This window comes from Bos indicus x Bos taurus, chromosome 22, assembly GCF_003369695.1.
Source record: "Bos indicus x Bos taurus breed Angus x Brahman F1 hybrid chromosome 22, Bos_hybrid_MaternalHap_v2.0, whole genome shotgun sequence".
NCBI lineage: Eukaryota > Metazoa > Chordata > Mammalia > Artiodactyla > Bovidae > Bos > Bos indicus x Bos taurus.
The window spans coordinates 29,241,077-29,262,709 of record NC_040097.1 but is presented as its reverse complement, the minus strand read 5'-3'; the positions used below and the strand labels follow the sequence as shown (position 1 = coordinate 29,262,709).

Genomic DNA, 21,633 nt, shown 5'->3' with positions numbered 1-21,633 from the left:
ATTCTAAATTCTCTTTACTAAAAGTAAGTATTACTTTTGATATGGCCAATAAATCAAACATCAAAACATGACCAAAATAATGTGAATAATTAAGTTAATAGAAATAGAAAGATCTCAAATAGAAAAGAGGTTCTACAATTTCTTCTTAAAGAACATTGTAGAAAAAGATAACAGTTCAATGAGATCATCATGATCAAAATTAGAATTACCATCTTATTTTTCACTTAATATACGACACATCTTTACATATTTATATATATACACACATACATAAACATAGATGTATCCTTTAATAGCACAAAATACTTCATTGTATGAATGTTCATAATTTACTTAACACCTCACTATACATATTTTCAGAGAAGGCGATGGCACCCCACTCCAGTACTCTTGCCTGGAAAATCCCATGGACGGAGGAGGCTGGTAGGCTGCAGTCCATGGGGTCGCGATGAGTCAGACACGAATGAAGCGACTTAGCAGCAGCAGCAGCATACATATTTTAATTTCCAGTCGTGCATTAAACAATGCTAATCTGAACATCTTCATTGTTAAGTCCTTTAGTATATCTTGAATTATGCTGTGAAATTGGTAGAAGATGAATTAGAAGTCAAGGTGTATGGTTCATATAGGCATTTCCCTTCAAGAGATTTTATTGGAAGGCAAAATTCAAGTTCACCTTTATATCTGCTGTTTTACCTTTTCTAACAATGTAACTCTACTTCCAGAAGTCATGCCAACTGCAATTGGTAGTGAGCAGGATTTTTTTCAGTGACACGGACTACTTTATGCAACAGGAGATATCCCACAGCTTGTCCAAAAACTGCCTATATTAAAGTGACTGCCACAGGTTTTGATTCAACTGAGTACTGATCACTGAATTATCATTCAGGTAAAAGTTCACAGAGACAGACCCATAGCAAATCTGATTCAGCCACGAGAGGAGCCCTTATTAGCAATTTGTCATTCCTTCAAACTAACCTCCTAACCTCACCCAACTGTCTACGTGTCAATTTAATTTACACACATAATTAATTTTTTAAATGTTGTCCCCAAGCACCAAGCCTCTTCTTTCTGATGGGTTCTCAGCAAACACTCATGGAGACAAACACTATTCAAAGTTTCTGACCTTGCTTTTGCTGTCCCTATTGTCAAGAATTTTACCTTTATTTTTCTTCTGAGACTTACTCAGCTGAACTAGAAGACACTGGAAGTGGTTTGGCCAACACAATGCAAAACACATAAGGTCCCCAAGGTCCCCCACACGTTGGTGTGAGGAATTAAGAAATAACTACACTGAGGTTTTTAAAAGTCATTACAGTAGACCATGTTTGTCCCTGGGCATATATGCCATTCATACAAAATATTTCTAATTCAGTGGAAAGGCTTCCTCAAATGTGACGAGGGCGCCATACTTCAATAATCTGAACCATGATGTCACGGTGCTGCAGTTCTCCTCTCTGGCCACTAGGGTGTCATTTTCTACTCCAAAGGGGAATTGGCTAGATGAGGCCTCTAGCCTATAATACCTCCCTCCAAGTGTGAATTTATTCTTTCCCGCCTCGCAAGCAATTTTTACTTTTCCAGCTTGGCACATAGAATCTTGCAAGTCTCCCTGGAAGGTGACTCATATTTAAATATGAATGGGGCAGCTGGCTTCTGTTATCTTAAAGGGTTATATTATGTCACTGCACATTTTCAACTGGGGTAAAAACAAACTGTGCTCTTTCCACACATCAATTCCAGTAATATATATATTTGTATAAGATCACAGGGACTTATAAAGTGTCTGAAATTTTTCCAGCTCCAAAAATTAAAACCAATATACTAGGTTTCTTAAGAATTCAGCAACTACTAAAAATATCCCTTTGTTACCTGCCTTGCAGTTTAAGATTATTTCTCTGAAAAAGGATTAATCTCCAAGATATACAAGCAGCTTATGCAATTCAATACCAGAAAAACAAACAACCCAATCAAAAAGTAGGCAGAAGACCTTAACAGACATTTCTCCAAAGAAGACATACAGATGGCTAATAAACACATGAAAAGATGCTCAATATTACTCATTACTAGAGACATGCAAATCAAAACCACAATGAGGTATTATCTCACTCCGGTCAGAATGGCCATCATTAAAAAGTCTACAAACAATAAACGCTAGAGAGTGTACAGAGAAAGGCAACCCTCTTACACTGCTGGTAGAAATGTACGTTGACATAGCAACTATGGAAGACAGTATGGAAATTCTTTAAAAAACAGGGAATAAAATTGCCATATGACCCAACAAACCCACTATTGGGCATATACCCTGAGAAAATCATAATTCAAAGACACATGTACCCCAGAGTTCACTGCAGCACTATTTACAATAGCTAGGACATGGAAGCCACCTAGATGTCCATAGGAAGAAGAATGGATAAGGAAGTTGTGGTACATAATATACAATGGAATATTACTCAGCTATAGAAAGGAATGTATTTGAGACAGCTCTAATGACGGGGATGAACCTGAAGCCTATTATACAGAGTGAAGTCAGTCAGAAAGAGAAAGACAAGTACTGTATATTAATGCATATATATGGAATTTAATAAGATGGTACTGGTACTGATAAACGTATTTGCACTGCAGCAAAGGAGACACAGGCGTAAAGAACAAACTTTTGGACACGGGGGCAAGGAGAGGGTGGGACAAACGGAGAGAGTAGCATGGAAACATATACACTACCATATATAAAATAGATAGCCAGTGGGAATTTGCTGTATGACTCAGGGAACTCAAACTGGTGCTGTGAGACAACCTAGAGGGGTGGGATGGGATGGGAGGTGGGAGGGAAGTCCAAGAGGAAGGGAACATATGTATGCCTCTCGCCGCTTCATGATGATGTACAGCAGAAACCAACACAATATTGTAAAGCAATTATCCTTTGATTAAAAAATAAATAATTTTTTAAAAATTAAAATGATGATGACAATGATGATATTGACAAGAATAAAGACAATAAAGGTTAAATTGTGTTGACATTCACCAACCACTGAGTATTGTGCCAACAGTTTTCCCTCTAGTCTTCACTACACTCCAAAGAAAGAGATATTCAAATGGTTCCCAATTTTCAGATAACAACTTAACGGGAAAAGGTCAGAGCTAGAAAATGGAAGAGGCAGGGTTTGAAAATAGCCAGTTTTAACTTCAAAGCCCATACTCTTAACCATTATGATACACATTCAACCTCATGTCTTAGCGAATAATTTTCTAAGGATCTGGTAAGCAAAGCTTAAATTTTCCTCAGGATGTATTTCCTCTATGATATCTTTCCTTGCCACCCAAGGCTAGGTGAGATGCCCTGAACTTTTCTAAGTAGCATATAGTCAAGGCCTTGTAAGAGCAGGCAGCACATTCTACTTAAAGCACCTGTCACTCCTGTCTCCACAGTGGAGTGAGAGGGTCCTTGTGGACACAAATTTAATCTCTTTTAAGGGCACTCCAGAGAAGGCAATGGCACCCCACTCCAGTATTTGTGCCTGGAAAATCCCATGGACAGAGGAGCCTGGTGGGCTGCAGTCCATGGGGTCGCTGAGGGTCAGGCATGACTGAGCGACTTCACTTTCACTTTTCACTTTCGTGCATTGGAGAAGAAAATGGCAATCCACTCCAGTGTTCTTGCCTGGAGAATCCCAGGGACGGGGGAGCCTGGTGGGCTGCTGTCTATGGGGTCACACAGAGTCGGATATGACTGAAGTGACTTAGCAGCAGCAGCAGCAGCAAGGGCACCCAATACCTGGTAGGCACTTGGCATCTGATCAGATAATGAACATAGATGCAAATGACGTCTATCTCCTTTATTATAGAGCAGTCAAGTTGAATTTCAGTCCTTCAGCCCTACATTCCTTTTCTATTTTTCAAATCATTCTCCATGAAACTGACCTCACTGGAAAGTTATCCCCAGACTTGCCTCCTTCTGAAAAATGGTGAGCATTGGAGTCGGAATACCTAGTTAGAATTCTGGGCCATCACTCCCCTGATGGAGATACAAGGTTTAACCCTCTTGTGTCTGTTTCCTCAGCTGTGAAAGGGTTCTGCAACACCTAATTCACACTATAGAGCTGAGAAGTGGATTAAACATAATACTGCAGTAACTGTGATTAGAATAGTGACTGACACAGAACAAAAACTTAGTAAAAGTGAAGTACAGTAGTAATAGCAATAGTATGAATAATTGTAGGTTAATAGAAGTAGTACATTTTGATTGAGTGTAGACTCTAGATTTATTCATCCATTTATTCATTCTTTTATTCCCCACACATTCCAAAACTCCCTATTAATAGAATTAATAGAAGTAGTATTAGCAGTAGAAGTATTCCCTGAAAAAATGAGCATGAGGAATGAAGGATGAAAGATAACCTCAATTTTTAAAAGCTTATATGCTACTTGGAGAAGGCAATGGCACCCCACTCCAGTACTTTTGCCTGGAGAATCCCATGGACGGGGAGCCTGTTGGGCTGTAGTGCATGGGGTCGCTAGAGTCGGACACGACTGAACGACTTCACTTTCACTTTTCACTTTCCTGCATTGGAGAAGGAAATGGCAACCCACTCCAGTGTTCTTGCCTGGAGAATCCCAGGGACAGGGAAGCCTGGTGGGCTGTAGTCTCTGGGGTCTCACAGAGTCGGACATGACTGAAGCGATTTAGCATAGCATAGCATGCTACTTGGTATATGAGCCTGATTTTTTTCATTTACTTGATGACCTGTCCCTTTCACTAGCGTGCAAGAGCCATGACACAACAGATCACGACTACTCTGTCCTTCATTGTCTTCATAACAGCAATAGGGAATTTTGGAATGGTGGAAAAAAAAAAAAAGAATGAATAAATGGATGAATAAATCTAGAATCTACACTCTTAACCAAAATGCACCTCTTAATTACCTGAGATGAATGACACTTTTGTATAACAAAACATCACCGGCAATGTTAGAAGCTGGCTGAGAAATTCTGTAAATAATAATAAAACTTATTGAGTACCTACTATATTTGTTGTTCCTATGCTAGGCCTGGTAAAAATCTTGCTAATGCTTCCATCAATCAACAAGGTAGACATTACCTCTGTTTTAGAGATACTCTGTTACCCAGTTATGCAGGATTTGAAGGCAGGTCTTTTTCTGAAGCCTTTTTGCACTTTGGGATCTCCAATCTGCAATAGGAACAAAGGTAGTTGTGTGTTCTGTTCACTCTCAAAGAGTCACATGAGGTTGATGCCAACCAAAACTCAATTAACAGAAGCTTCGTAACTCCACTGACCACACCGAAGAAGAATCTTCCAGAACACCAGATTACTCTAAGTAGCCCATGTGAGCTGAATTTGGTTCCATCCTCTCCCGATATATTTAACTCAAGAGTTGAAGGGTTGAAACACTCAAGAGTTATGGACCTTCTGCTGTCTGCTTTCTTCAGGGAACAGCTGTACAGGTTTCAATTCTGACTTCTGAGCATAAGCAGTGACTTTTTTCCAACACCTGATGATTAGTTTTAAGTTACTGTAGCTTCATGGCTCTGGCAAATGTTATACCAACCCATGGATTAGTTTATAAATATCAATAAATTCCTGTAAGACCTATTTCTCTGCTAGTAACCAGTGCTGAAGTGCCTTCCCACTTACGCTAAATGCTCCAAATAATGCCATCTGATGAATACAGATAAGAATCAATAAATCCATTCATTTTCTCAACAAATACTCACTGAGTGCCGACTATACATCATAGGTGGTCATTTTTGTAAAAGGCACAAAGTGAAGTCACTCAGTCGTGTCTGACTCTTTGCAACCCTGTGGACTGTAGCCTACCAGGCTTCTCCATCCATGGGATTCTCCAAGCAAGAATACTGGAGTGGGTTACCATTTCCTTCCCCAGGGGATCTTCCCGACCCAGGGATCGAACCCGGGCCTCCTGCATTGGAGGCAGATGCTTTAACCTCTGAGCCACCAGGGAAGCCCCAAAAGGCACAAAGGAGGCACCAAAGAACACTGATGGCAGTCATCGCCATTGCTGTGGGGCTCTCTGCATCTTTCTGTGCACATGGGCAGAATAAGGGCCTCCCCAAAATGTCTACATCCAAATCCTCAGAACCTGTGAATATGTTACCTAATCTGAAAAAGGAACTTTGCAGATGTTAAGGACTTTGATATGGTGGTTGAGCTTGAATTACCTGAATGAGCCCAACCTGGTCACATAAGTCCTTAACAAAGCCCTTTCCTGCTAACGTGACAGGCAGAGGAAGATGTGACTATGGAGGAACAGTCAGATGGGTGCAACCTGGCTGCCTCTGATGATGGAAGAAGAGGCCATGAACCAAGGAATCCAGGTGGCCCTTAGAAGCTGGAAAAGACAAGGATACAAATGACCAGCCTCCAGGAAGGAGTACAGCCCTGCCAGAACCTTCATTTTAGCTCAGTGAGACCTAGAAGGGTAATATTCTAAATGTATATTGTTTGTAATGTGGTACTTTATTACAACAGCAATAGGAAAATAGTACACACAACTTTCAAACAGAAACAGTTCTCCCAGGCTTCCAAGTAGTACAGAAACCAAATTTTTCATTCAGGTTTTTCCGTAACATCTCACAGAAAAATCCAAATGAATTTTTTTGCCAACCCAATATATCAAGGGTAAATATCAACTTTTACACCTAAAAACTGGAAAGCATAAGAATATAATTAAAAATAAAATAAATATTAGTACTGGATATACTTGGTACCAGCTGAAAAAACACCTATTGCACATATCACACTGCAAATCTGCCAAAATCAATACACAACCTTAGTGGATTAAAATGTGCTCCCTCATCAGTTGGGATAGATGGTCATTCCTGACACGAAGTCAGCAGAACTCCCAACTGCTCACTATAAGGATCTACAACAATCATTTGATTTTCATTTTTTCACTTCAAATATTTTCATTGGTCACATTCACCTGTAAATCTGTTCTTCCAAAAAAAAATGTGTTTTCCACTAAGATCATTTCATCCACTGGGAGGGCAAAGGAAAAAAGGATTGGAATTGTGCCAAACAAGAAAAAAAAATAATTTTCTTGCCATGGAGTATCTTGTTAAAAAGAAACGTCTTTTCCCATGAAATGGATGCTAACACAACACAACAGAATACTAATAAAGCCTTTTCATAATATTTTTCCTAAAGATTACTTTCATTTTAAAAATTGCCTTTTCTATTGCCCCCAAGTGATTATTAAAAAGATACATCACTTCTGAAAAAGTGTTATTTTTTTCTTTGCATTTCTGGTTAACTTACATATGCTTTTGTGAAGTTATCCTCAGTCAAAAGGAGAAAAAAAAAACAACAAAACACTTACCAAAGGAAACGATCCTTTATAGCTAAAAGGAATACTTAGTATGATTTAAAGAAGCATAATAAAGCCCCACATTTTCTCAAGATAACACACATGCATGGCAGGCCCATATTTGTGCTTAACAACTAGGAAAAAAAAGGACTTGTGTTTAATATTTCACAAACAATATATTCATTTTATGTGCATTTAATACATGCAATTTTAAACGCAGGCTTCTAAATATTCACTAGTCACTTCATAATGAAAATTGAGTGCCTCATGCTTTGGGGTCTTGGGGGTGGGGTGATGTATAAATTTTTAAGGAAATATATATCTGCTTTTTCCTCCCACAAGAAAAAGGAGGGTGGATAAAGAAAGTGTTGATGGTGTCAGGGTGTTGAACGGCTGGTGAGCAGGTGCGTGCTCTTGAAGGGGCCTCTGGTGAATTGGAAGCTTTTAAAAGAGATTGATTCTCTTGCTTAACTAGTTATTTCAAACATGCTTTTAAAGGTATTAATTACTTTGCGGAAAAGAGTCTCCATTTGCTTCTAAATTGTTTCTTTGGGTGATTCTTTGCTGGCAAAAATGTCTGGGGTAGAAGTTAACAATCTGTCACCATAATTTTAAGCATAACATTTATATAATATATTTAAATGTTATGCTTAAAATTATATAAAATATACTTGTGTCATTCAAGTAATATTTAAAATATATTTATAATACATTCAAAACATTTAAAATTTTATAAAATATTTGAAATTATTCGTTTTATATGTACAATTAAGGACTATAAAACAACTATATGCATTATTCTATACATACATAATATATGTAAATACTAAATGGAACACCTCTTAAAAGAACTTCAGTGTTTGTTTTATTCGTGCATGGATGTGTATGTTACAGAATTGTATGAAAACTTCTTAATCTTGTAGAATTTTGTAAATTATGATCAGACACTAATGAGCGTCTTTACTCCCTTTAATACTGGTCCCCAGTGCTACAAAATTGTTTATTCAGGGATTGGTTTCAGTTTGATCTGCTAAAGGTATTTGAATCTGCATCAAAAAAAAGCATCTTTATTTGGCCCCAAATATTTTAAAATACATTGAAAGTAGTACCACAAGGGTAGACAGTACTATAATTAGGTCTTTGGGACACTAAGCATAATTCTATACTGCCTCGGGTTTTAGCAGCCTGGGGCATCCAGATCTGCAAGAAAAATATTTTTGCAGCCCCTCAGGTACATTATATTCTCCAAGTGCAAAAGGAATACTTTCCAGTGACAAGAGGCCATTTTGCCAATTTGCTGTTCAGAACACAGACTAATGAGTCACAGACAACAGAATAAAGAAACTCAACATTCCTGGCATTAATGAGTTGGGCAAGGATTAGTCATTTTCAATGATCCTTAGTATTACCATAAAGGCAGAAAATAACTCTTAAAAAAAAAAAACCAACCCATAGGCTCCTTGATGTTTGAGCAGCTTTGACCCAGAATCTGCCAAAATATGTAAAAATATATCCCCTATGCCAAGATGTCTATACCTTTTTCCACATAAACATTTTGAAACCAAAAGTGAAGAGTTAAAAACAAAACAGTAATCCTATCAATTATGTTCACTCCTCTTAGATTTTTAATAATATTACAGCAAATCACCATCACTCATCCAGAGTTTGAAAAGCTTCACTGCTAATGTGAAATATAGATAAGTGAAATACCAAAGGAAAAAAATCAACATCAAAAATGCATTTTTCGTTCACCCAAAATACATTTTAAGACACTGAATGAATATCTAATTGTTAAAACTAACACAAAAGACTGAAGCCTTTCTCTCAATGTTCCCAACAGGATAATGTAGTCTAACAGTTTATAAACACAAGTCGGGAATTAAAATTTAAAACTACCCCAGGTCAGAAATGAGACCACTTTATAATTAGAGAAAAAAAACTACTGGTCCCTAGTGGAGATTAAGAAGGAGATGGTTTCTGAAAATGTACATAAGAGGGACAAAAATAAACAACTTCCACAGTCTGGTGGCACAATTCTGTTCCCTTGTGATGGAAACACAAAAAGGAGTCTCTAACAAGCTCCAAAAATATGTGGATGTGTATTTTAAGGAAAATTTAGCTTTCCAGACAACTACGTGCTTCTGCTGGAAATAATGAACTAACATAAAAATGATATAAGACTGTGTGTTAAAAGGACATTTAAGTGAAACAGGTTGAAGAGCTTCATAAATTTACCAAAGATTAAATTAAAGCTGGATGTGTAAGATATAGTGATAAAACAATTTGGGGCGGTTCCTTCTTGAAGCAAGGATGGTTTGGGCTTTCAGGAAGCAGGCTTGCATAATTAATCAGGGGTAGGACCAGCCTAGGCTCCAAAATAGGAGTCCCAGGCAGCCCCTTGCAATACAGACACGCTCAAAACTCATTATGTTGGATACGCCTTGTTCTTGACCTGAATGCAATAGAAATTCTTCCTTGGGGTGCATGATATACATGAAAAAGTACAACTTCTTTTTAAAACACCATTAGAATACTTTATTGTGTGTGGACATACACTCCTGTTACTCCTAAATGCTATTCTATTGAGTACAGTTTATATTCACTGGCAAAGCGAAATCTCCAGGGATGCCAGAGAGGGGAATGCAATTTCTAGTAATAACAGCTCACAACAGTGAATACTATCCACTTATCCCCACAATTTCCAGCTATTTTGGACTCCTTTCTGAATTAACCTTTCATATCAAAAGGAGCAATTCTGCACACAAGAGACTCCGGTACAATTTCATGCATAATTTATTCACTCAGTTCAACATTAAACGCACAGTCCTTGACTTTGTCAAGGTGGATTCTGTTGGCAGACTTCACAAGCAGCAAAACAGGAGAAATGAGATCTACAACTCAACCTCTTCACCTATTCTGTCTGGTGAGAGATTGGGGGTGGGGGCAGAGGAAAGAGAAAAAGAAGGCAAGATTGTAATACATGCGTTGTCATCCACAGAATCACTTGCAAGAACCCTGTATTTGCACATCAGTCACCTCTCAAAGGTATTTCTCAAGTCCAGAAAAACTGAAACAAGTTTGAATTCTCTTTCACCCACAGAAGTCTAGGGCCATTTGTTATCTTCCTGATGATTCCACCATTCACGGGAAACAATATTTTTATCCTGAGTTACCTAGTAGGTGCTGTTGGAAGAAATGACTCAAAGCTGTTGTTCAAACAGATCCACACATGGGCTTGAGGGCATATTAGAACAGCTCGTTTTAGAAATTTAAATAACACGACTTTCTGATGAGATCCCAAATCCCCGATTTGCACTCCCAAATTGGTCTTCAAGAACGCAGACATTCATTTTCTCTCTTAAACTACCCATTTGAACCCTCAAATGAGGGATGTGTGCAACCAGTTGTAAAAACCAAATCTTGTCCGGATTAAAACCCACTGACTGCTCTATTTCCCACTCTCAGGGATGACAAGCTGTTTTGTTCATGCTGTAACAGAGGGTTTCCTCTGTCAATGATTACAGTATCAGGACTTAATACATACCAGCAACTTCACTGTCATTATAGAATTTATTCCAAGGAACATCACCACAGAGATGGTGTTATTAATATCCACGAGTCGCAGATACAGAAACTGAGGCTCAGAGATTTCTTAACAACTAGGCAAACCACCTCCCTTGCAGGCCTCACTCAGACTTGAAAGGCAACTCTAAAACTAAAGGAATAATTAAATTTAACACTGATTTCCCCAAATACACTAAGCAAAGTGAACTGCTCCCTAACTTTAGCACTTGCCCTTTAAAACCTGACCTCCCAGTAACCATGGCCCACTTTCCAAGCTTGTGGAAAATACGAGGCCTAGGAGTATACATGGAGACGCCTTTGGAAATGCCAGAAAATGCTGGAAATTTTCATGCAGGACACTTGGCAAAAGTCTTAAATTCAACTTTCTTAGCCAGCTGCCCCCACAGGCTACTTAGAAGAAGCCCAAAGCATATAAATTGGAGCCTTACCAAAACTGAACCTTACTTTTATAATTTGCCTTTAAGTTTATTGCGAGACCATGAAAATTAAATACCTCTGGTACCGTCAAAGTAGCTCGCTGAGAGTTTTAGCCGTCTTTCTCGGTGACTATTCAGCTGCCTTTTTTTTAGTGTCTCAAGATAGTTTCTGGATTGGGACCAAATCATTGAAATCTGTGAAAAATGGGAGAGGCAGCAGGTTTTCGGTTTATGACCTTTTGCACCCCCTGAGATGTTTGAGGACTTGCATCCCACGGAAGACGCACCAAAGTGGAGGTGAGAAGTGCCGTCTTGCTGTGCATCATTGCCCCGCCTCCCCGCGTCACGCGTGCCATTTGAGATGATTGGCAGGTGGGTGGGACTAGGCGGAGCCACGCCCAGCATGTTCCATTTGATTCTAGAAGCCACCGAGCGAGAGTGAGTAGCTGGAGTCCCAGAGATTCCCATGGCTCATCACCCTTGCTGTGCATCCGCAAGGGAAGGTAGTTTCCTTGTACTCCGATCCCTGAAACAGGACCTCAAGCTTCCACGACAACCAAGCCTCAGAGCTTCTAGAATTCGATTTATCAGAAGCCACACAGAGCCTTGTTTCCTGTAGACACTCGGAAGAATGTCTGCTCCTTTGTCCTCCAGCCTGGTGACCTGAGGCTCTTATCTTAACCCTTCTGCACCTTGGTTTCCACATTAGAAAACCAGGGAAATGATACCTACTTTAAAGAACTGTTGTGAGAATTTAACCTAAAAAAGATTTTAAGTTGCTTAACCCACTGCCTGGCACAAGAGTTCAGTATTCACGGGTGACTTTTAGTTGCTCTCCATGCATGATTTCACTTTTAATTTTAACCTTCAGGACACATCTGGGAGGTAGTTATTGTAATATTTGTCATACAGATATAGACTCAGAAGCCAGAAGTTACATGTGTCAATGTTGCTTAGCAGGTAAGTTGGCAGCTGGAATTTGACCATGTGTTAGGCTGGCCAAAAAGGCCATTCAGGTTTTTCATATTGTCTAACTGGAAAAATCTGAAAGACCTTTTTGGTCAACCCAGTATATCTCTTTGATTTCAAGCCCCCAAAAGTTGAAATCACCAGATTATGGTGCCACGTTAATAAATATTGCCAAAAGGAGCTTTGCAAGAACTGACAAAGTACTGTGGAAGGATTTATAAAGGACCATAAATTTAACTTGCAACTAAATAAATGTTATTCACTACTCTTTATTCTTGCATCATTTTTCCAAGTACCCCATAAAAGGAATGTCCAAAAACAGGCTCCCTGAAGGAGACTGGTGCTTCACCAAGATCCTGTTTCTCAGCTGGTGCATGTAGCCACCAGCTGCTGAGAAGACCACTGCAAAGGGCTATTTTGTGATCTCTGTAAAAAGAATTGCCCTTGGCAGATGAAAGCTACCTCTCTTGAGAAAGAGACTTCCAGAAGGTGTTTCAGTCAGGATTCTCTACAGAAATAGAACAAATAGAATGTGTGTATGGAAGAAATTCGGGCTTCCACGGTGGCTCAGACATTTAAGAATCTGCCAGTAATGTGGAAGACCTGGGTTCAATCCCTGGGTTGGGAAGATCCCCTGGAGGAGGGCATGGCAACCCACTCCAGGATTCTTTCCTGGAGAATCCTCATGGACAGAGGAGCCTGGCAACTTACAGTCCATGGGGTCGCAAAGAGTCGGACACGACTGAGCGACTAAGCACACACAGCATGGAAGAAATTCATTATAAGGCACTGACTCGTGCTTTTATAGAGTTGGCAAGTCCAAATCTGGAGTGTGAGCTGGCAGGCTGGAGACCCTGGAGAGTTGATGGTGCATGTGAAGTTCAAAGGCGGTCTGCAGGAGAATTCCCTCTCACTTGAGAGGCCAGTCTTTCTGTTGTACTCAGGCCCTCAACTGACTGGACAAGGACCACGCACTGTGTTATGGATGGCAATCTGCTTTACTCAGAATTCAGAAATGTAAGTATTAACCTCATCCCAAAACGTTCTTGACTTGTACAATTAACCATTGCAGGAGGTTAGCCAGGCCCTCCACTTTCAGATGGCCAATGACTGATAAAGGATTCAAAGGGTCCAAGCAGGACATCTTTATGGACCAGATTGAGGCTAGATTTTACATAAGATTATACTGTTGCTTGGATTTTCCCTTTCTCTATTTAGCTTCCATCTCTCTCTCACAGGCTTGTCAAAAGAAGCTGGCCCTCAATAATCAATCACGTACAACATAACCACATCCTTGTCTCAGGCTTTGCTTTGTGGGAAACCATCCCAAGACAATCGCTATTAGCCTCTGACTTGCTCCTGAATCGCTCCACGCTTTTTCGGTTTTTCTTGCCTCCTCTATTTGTATTGTCTCACCCATGTGTTCTCCTATTATGAATTGTGCTATTCTGACTCCAGCTTCACCTGTCGGACAGATTGCCCCAAACTCACTCTGCCCCTTCACAAAATTTTCATCTGAGGGTCGGGCTCCATGAGTCCAAACTGAAAACCAGTTCTCTAAGGAAATTTAATTTACTTATAAATTTCCATCACAGGTTTTTGGTACTAACTGGAACTGCGTCCATAATGAATGACAGTTACCTGGGCCCTCTTTCTACGGCTGTATTTGAGGTCCGAGATTCCAGAAAGCCTTTTGGCATGAACTACCTTATGCTAAGGTCTCTAAAAATTTTTTACACTCCTCTTGATTGAGGTTAACAAGAAATTACCACAAATAAGAAGCCTACCAAAATCCCTGTAGATGGTGATTGCAGCCATGACATTAACAGACGCTTACTCCTTGGAAGGAAAGTTATGACCAACCTAGATAGCATATTCAAAAGCAGAGACATTACTTTGCCAACAAAGGTTCGTCTAGTCAAGACTATGGTTTTTCCTGTGGTCATGTATGGATGTGAGAGTTGGACTGTGAAGAAGGCTGAGCGCTGAAGAATTGATGCTTTTGAAGTGTGGTGTTGGAGAAGACTCTTGAGAGTCCCTTGGACTGCAAGGAGATCCAACCAGTCCATTCTAAAGGAGATCAGTCCTGGGTGTTCTTTGGAAGGACTGATGCTAAAGCTGAAACTCCAATACTTTGGCCACCTGATGCGTGGGAGTTGATTCATTTGAAAAGACCCTGATGCTGGGAGAGACTGGGGCAGGAGGAGAAGCGGATGACAGAGGATGAGATGGTTGGATGGCATCACCGACTAGATGGACATGAGTTTGAGTGAACTCCAGGAGTTGGTGATGGACAGGGAGGCCTGGCATGCTGCAATTCATGGGGTTGCAAAGAGTCGGACACGACTGAGTAACTGAACGGAACCATATATCCATGATATATTGCCAGTCCATAGAAAATTGTATTAGTATTTTAAACTGGCTAGCTCATATCCACTGACCTTTTTTTCTCAACTGTAGTAACTCTCAAAACAGAGTGTCAGGTTCATAGTATCAAACATCTTAATATGATATTCCAATCCCTCCAATCTATTACCTGACAAACCATCCTTCCACATCAAGATGGACTCATCTGGGCTGCTACAACAAAAATAACATAGGTTGAATGGCTTAAATATCATTTATTTCTCTTATTTCTCGAGCTGAGAAGTCCAAGATCAAGGCATCAGCAGATTCAGTGTCTGGTGAGGACCAGTTTCTGGTTCATAAGCAGGTATTTTGTTATGTTCTCACATGGCAGAAGGGCTAGACGGTTCTCTGGGGTCTCTTTTATAAGGGCATTAATACTATTCATAAGAGCTCCCCCCACAGGACCTGATCATCTCCCAAAGACCCTACTTTTAAGCACCATCACATTGGGGCTTAGTTTTCAACATATTAAGGCATCATCATCTACCTGATCTAGCAAGCTAAAAAGCTGGATGGCAACTTCAGCTTCATCCTCTTTCAGCCTCCCATGGAGTCACCAACTCCCTTGAGTCAAGTGCTCCTACATCCTTCCAATCTGACCCCTCTTCCTCATTCATTTCTGAGTCTCCGTTGTTCATCCTCTCTCACCTGAACAGTTACAAACATCTCCTGGCTAGTCTCTCTGCCTACTGCCTCTTGCCTCTGATCACTGCAGCCCTGGAGATCATGTTCTCTTAGGTCACTTACAAGACAGTGTTGAATCCCTCTTATGCATCAGAAGGCTTTTGACAAGTGATACCAACATACCTCTCTAGCCTCTGCCCCTTACCAGACTTGTCAGTTTTCACACTCTGACGTTCCACCATTCCCCACACATCCTGTCATCTTCAGGGCCTTCAAGAAACCCTCTATGTCCTTGGTGCTTTTACACCAGATGCTCAAGTTACCAGGAAGGTAACTTGCCTCTCAACCCACCCATACCCTCAAACTTCTAACTCACATCCTTCAACTCCCGGCTTAAATGTCATATTATGTTTCATGTGGATTCCTCTAAAGGCAGAGCCTCAATTGAGGACCTGTGTGCAGGTAGTTTAATTGGAAACTAATCACAGAAAGCAGGAGAGCAAAAAGGAAAGAGGGAAGATAGAAGAAACAAAGGAAGGAAAGTAAATAAGGTTGCTTATCAAGGTGGTTGCTATAGGAAATGTCAGGACCTACTGAAAACCACAATGAAAGCTTCTTAGAAATGTTCCTTCTTCTTAGAATGGAGCATTGATCTACTCGCCTTTAGGGGCATTAACTCCCTGGGCAGTTCTGCACTCTACTTCCAAGTCCTAATGCTTCAGGTAGCAAAGCTGAGTGGCACAGCCCACACTCAGTAAATGGGAACTCTCCACTGCCTGAGCAGTGGAATCAGAGGTGGAAAGAGGGAGGTGATGAAAGGCCCTCAGGGAATCTGCTACATTTTTCTCTTTTTTTGGTAAAGCTATCCCCTGCTCCCACAGATTCAGTTCAGTTCAATTCAGTCTCTCAGTCATGTCCGACTCTTTGCGACCCATGGAGTGACTGCAGCATGCCAGGCTTCCCTGTCCCATCACTTACTCCCAGAGCTTACTCAAACTCATTGAGTAAGTGATGAGTCAGTGATGCCATCCAACCATCTCATCCTCTGTAGCCACCTTCTCCTCCTGCCCTCAATTTTTCCCAGAATCAGAGTTTACAATGAGTTGGGTCTTCGCAGCAGGTGGCCAAAGTATTGGAGCTTCAGCTTCAGCATCAGTCCTTCCAATGAATATTTAGGACTGATCTCCTTTAGGATTCAAACACCACCAATGGCTCAGAGGTTAAAGCCTCTGCCTGGAATGCGGGAGACCCAGGTTCGATCCCTGGGTTGGGAGGCTCCCCTGGAGAAGGAAATGGCAACCCACTCCAGTACTCTTACCTGGAGAATCTCATGGAGGGAGGAACCTGGTAGGCCCCAGTCCATGAGGTCACAAAGAGTCAGACATGACTGAGCGACTTCACTTTCACTTTCCTTTAGGATTGACTGCTTTGATCTCCTGGCAGTCCAAGGGACTCTCAAGAGTCTTCTCCAACACCACAGTTCAAAGTGTCATTTCTTTGGTGCTCAGCTTTCTTTATGGTCTAACTCTCACATCCATACATGACTCCTGGAAAAGCCATAGCTTTGATTAGATGGACCTCTGTCAGCAAATAAATGTCTCTACTTTTTAATATGCTGTCTAGATTTGTCATAGCTTGATGGGACCACATGCCATGATCTTAGTTTTTTGAATGTTGACTTTTAAGCCTGCTTTTTCACTTTCACTTTCTCCTCTTTCACTTTCATCAAGAGGCTCTTTAGTTCCTCTTCACTTTCTTCCATAAGGATGGTGTCATCTGCATATCTGAGGTTATTGATATTTCTTCCAACAATCTTGATTCCAGCTTGTGTTTCATCTAGCCCAGCATTTCATATGATGTACTCTACATTACTTTGTCAACAAAGGTCCGTCTAGTCAAGGCTATGGTTTTTCCAGTGGTCATGTATGGCTGTGAGAGTTGGACTATAAAGAAAGCTGAGCACCAAAAAATTGATGCTTTTGAACTGTGGTGTTGGAGAAGACCTTTGCGAGTCCCTTCGAGAGCAAGGAGATCCAACCAGTCCATCCTAAAGGAGATCAGTCCTAGGTGTTCATTGGAAGGACTGATGTTGAAGCTGAAGCTCCAGAACTTTGGCTACCTGATGCGAAGAGCTGACTCATTTGAAAAGACCCTGATGCTGGGAAAGATTGAGGGCAGGAGGAGAAGGAGATGACAGAGGATGAGATGGTTGGATGGCATCACCGACTCAATGGACATGGGTTTGGGTAGACTCCGGTAGTTGGTGATGGACTGGGAGGCCTGGTGTGCTGCAGTTCATGGGGTCGCAAAGAGTTGGACATGACTGAGCGACTGACCTGAACTCTGCATATAAGTTAAATAAGCAGGGTGACAATATACAGCTTTGACATACTCCTTTCCCAATTTGAAACCAGTCTTGTTCCATGTCTGGTTCTAACTGTTGCTTCTCGACCTGCATACAGATTTCTCAGGAGGCAAGTCAAGTGGTCTGGTATCCCACCTCTTTAAGACTAGAGTTATTCCAAAATCCTCTGTGCTTAGTCCTTACTGCAGTGTCTCCAAAGTTTATTGTGACTGATTACTGCTCACTATCCCACTCCAGTTATACTGTGAGCTCCCAGATGTTATGTTCTCCTAGTAGAGAAGTTGGTTGGCCCATTCTAGAATTCCTTGAACATTTGTTAAATAAATCAATCACTAAAGCCTCTCCTAAGTCATTCCATGATCCTAAATGTCTAATTCTGCATATGCTGGACCCAGATAAAAAGATAAGATACCAATTCATTAACAGGAAGTTTAAGATCTATAGCCCTGCTGTCAAAATATAACCAAATAATTTAGACTCAATTCAAAATGCTACAGAAAAGTTGTTTTCTTCCTGGCTATTGTTATTTTAAAAGAAATAAGTAAAAGAGACAGAGAGCAAACTCCTCTAGGCTGAAGGAATTTTAAATTTATATACATATATATATGCACACACTCTTTAAGTCACTGGTCAATACATCTTTATTATATTTTTTAAATGTTGTTATAAACTCAATCAATAAAAAGTTACCTTTAAAATAATTTTAAGCAAGTGGCTATATTTTTTCTATACCAGGCCCATTCAACTTAATTCGAATGATTTTTTTTTTTTTTCTGTACACTTCTCCTCCTGTTTGCTTGATGTGCCCTGACATAAATTCAATACAAATATGGGTGGTTGTTCAGAGAGGCAGCCTAGACATGTTAATTGGCTGATCACAGTAACAGTCTCATCCTAATTCTGGGCAGTTCTCATCCCTGAAAGAATCATGCTCCCAAATTCCTATAAATTCAAAATAATATTACAGTGCCTTTGATTGAGTGTGCCAGTTTGCATTATTTTTCCATTTTATAAAACATATGGCTGGGGAAAATGTGCATTGCACCCAAAAATGTGCAACACACAGCTCATAAATAATCTTTTAAGTTGAATTATGATGTTGCTGTTGGCTTTGGGTAAAGCGAGGCTTGCCATTCAATCCCTACTTGCTCAGCACATCCCGTGTGCTGGCACTGTGCTGCTGGTTGTATTTATAATTAGGGACACAGAGCCATTCTGCCATGTCAGGCTCCAAAAGTCCACAGTGTTTTAATAGTTTATCATCAAACTCTCTTGGAAAGTCAAATTGTTTCCACTTAGCAAAGCTAACTGATATCCCACGAATTATGCACACACCTAAAATAAAGAAGTTTTTCTCCCTTCAAAAGTGTTTACCATCTGTTAAACCTGATAGTCACTACAATTTTAACCAAACTCTATACTTAGATTTACATTTCAGTTCTCACCTAGTCTTTTTTTTTTTTTTTTTTGCCCAGAAGTGTTTTACCCCTTTCTGCATATATATATAATACATATATACGCATTATATATAATATATATATATGTATATAGAATACATATACAAAATATATATGTAAGTATAAAATATGCATAACATAAAAGGTATAATTTTGGCAATTTTAAGTGTACACTTCAGTGGAATTACGTATATTCCCAGGTTGTGCTAGTGGTAAAGAATCGATTTGTCAATGCAGGAGACTTAAAAGATGTGGGTTCAATCCCTGGGTCAGAAAGATCCCCTGGAGAAGGGCATGGCTACCCACTCCAGTATTCATGCCTGGAGAATCCCACGGACAGAGGACCCTGGCAGGCTACAGTCCACAGGGTCGCAAAGAACTGGATATGACCGAAGGAAATTAGCATACATAAAGTGTCAGGCAGTCATAACCTTTATTTCCAGAACTTTTTCATCATCCCAAACAGAAACTCTATATCCATTAAACAATAACGATGCATTCCCCTCTGCCCCGGCCCCTGCTAACCTCTGTTCTACTTTCTGTGTCTATTGGTTTGCCTATTCCAGGAAACTCAGATAAATGGAATCATATAGTGTTTGTTCTTTTGTGTCTGGCTTATTTTACCAAGCATACTGTTTTCAAGGTTTATCTATATTATAGCATGCATCAGAATTTCATTGCTTTTTTTGGCTGAATAATATTGCATGATCCAGCCTATGACTTGATCCTGTCTCACTCTGTGATGTGGGTAAGGAGACATAAGATGAACTTTAGGACACACCAGCCTCTGGGACTTCCTGGTGACCCAGTGGCTAACACTCCATGCTCCCAGTGAAGAGGGCCCAGGTTTGATCCCTGGTGAGAGAATTAGATCCCACATGCCGCAATGAAGACCCAGCACCACCAAGTAAATAAACAAATATTTTTAAATAAAAAAATAAAACACATCTGGTTTCAATATAGCTTGATGGTTTGGCTCATAGCCTCAAGAGCCAGATGGTACAAAGGCAGGATCTATTAAGTTACTTTGAGCAAGCAACTTATATTCTTGAAGGCCAGACTGCCCATCTGTCCAATGGGCTTAAAAATTGTGCCCACCTCAACCCAGTGGGATGAATATGGAAGCACTCAGACTAGGGGCTGGTGATGCCTAATACATTTTAGAGATGATTACTATTACTATTCAAGAAGGCAACTCTCTTGTGTGGGTATTTGGACTTGCATTTCTTTCCCTGGAAAAATATTATATAATCTTATTTTGGCTATGTCTAAAGAATGGAATGATATTAATACTATCTGGAGAAGTTTCATTTCCAAGTATTGAGAAATGATTTGGTCACAGTTTTTGCTGTCTTTCATACAAACAAGTAACACCACACTGACCAAAGGAATGACTTCTACCAAAATATTCCATTAAAACTTTCATTCTGCCTCCTCAAGTTTAGGGTTTTCCTTTCTCAACTAATGAATAACCAGACAATTTCTGGGCATGGATGTGACACAGCTTTGTGGCACACATAGGAATTTGTCACTCATCCACATATCTTCGGCCAGAACAAGAATCTGCCAGCCACAAATTCTGCCAGTTAGTCCCTCCCTCTGGCCGTAATCATGGGAATAACAGTCTTGGGAACACACCCCTGGCTCAAAGTAAACACCACCTATTCAAAAAGTACAAGACATGTCATATCCACAAGGGGAGACAACTTCAGGAGAGGGACACTTTTTTAAAATTTTAATTAAAAAAAAAACAACTCCCATCAGGGAAGGCATTAATTGGGTTTTAACTGAAAATGCAAAGCCATTTACATTTGCTTTAATATTGCCTAAGTGTCTGCTGCAAAAGCCTTGAAATATCATCTATTTCAATATTACCTCCATGTGAAAATGATTTTGAGATGTCTTCTGTATTCTTTGCTGGGGACTGAAAAGAAATCACTGCATTACCTTGCATTTGCTCTGAGAGTCATTAGCCTTAGACAGCACCATCATTTAAGAAATTTATCATCAGTGCTGTCCTTCGCACAATGTATTAGAGCAATACATTATAAAAGCACCTTACTCCCATGATGTATGGCTCCAAAGATGGCAACATCTGGAGACGAATGGGTCTAAGAATAGATCTGGTCTAATGAATGTATAGGTCCACCTTGGTTGTGTTATTCTGAAATAAACCAGTATTTGTTGTTCTCCACCAGCCCCTCAAACACTCCGAACAATCTTTACAACTTCCCTGATTTAACAAAGAAACAATTATTAGTGACATTAAATTGATTTTCATGACAAAGAAGGAAGGCTTCTAAATTAGTGGGCTGATACATTGAGGGATAACCTAGCCCAAGCGTGATGATAAATTTCAATCATGGCTTTCAGGAAAACTCTAATTTAGTCCACCTCTCGCTCACTTAAATTTTTCAGTAGATTCTCCAAAGGAGAGAGCGGAGATTAACGTCTGATGTCCTCAA

The 21,633-nt window shown here is 40.1% G+C and overlaps 1 non-coding gene across 1 annotated transcript; it reads right to left on the bottom strand.

The window, feature by feature from the left end:
- Nucleotides 1–5,906: 5,906 nt before the first annotated feature.
- Nucleotides 5,907–5,978, bottom strand: TRNAW-CCA. Its single transcript has one exon. It is a non-coding gene; the product is annotated as a tRNA-Trp (tRNA).
- Nucleotides 5,979–21,633: the final 15,655 nt, after the last annotated feature.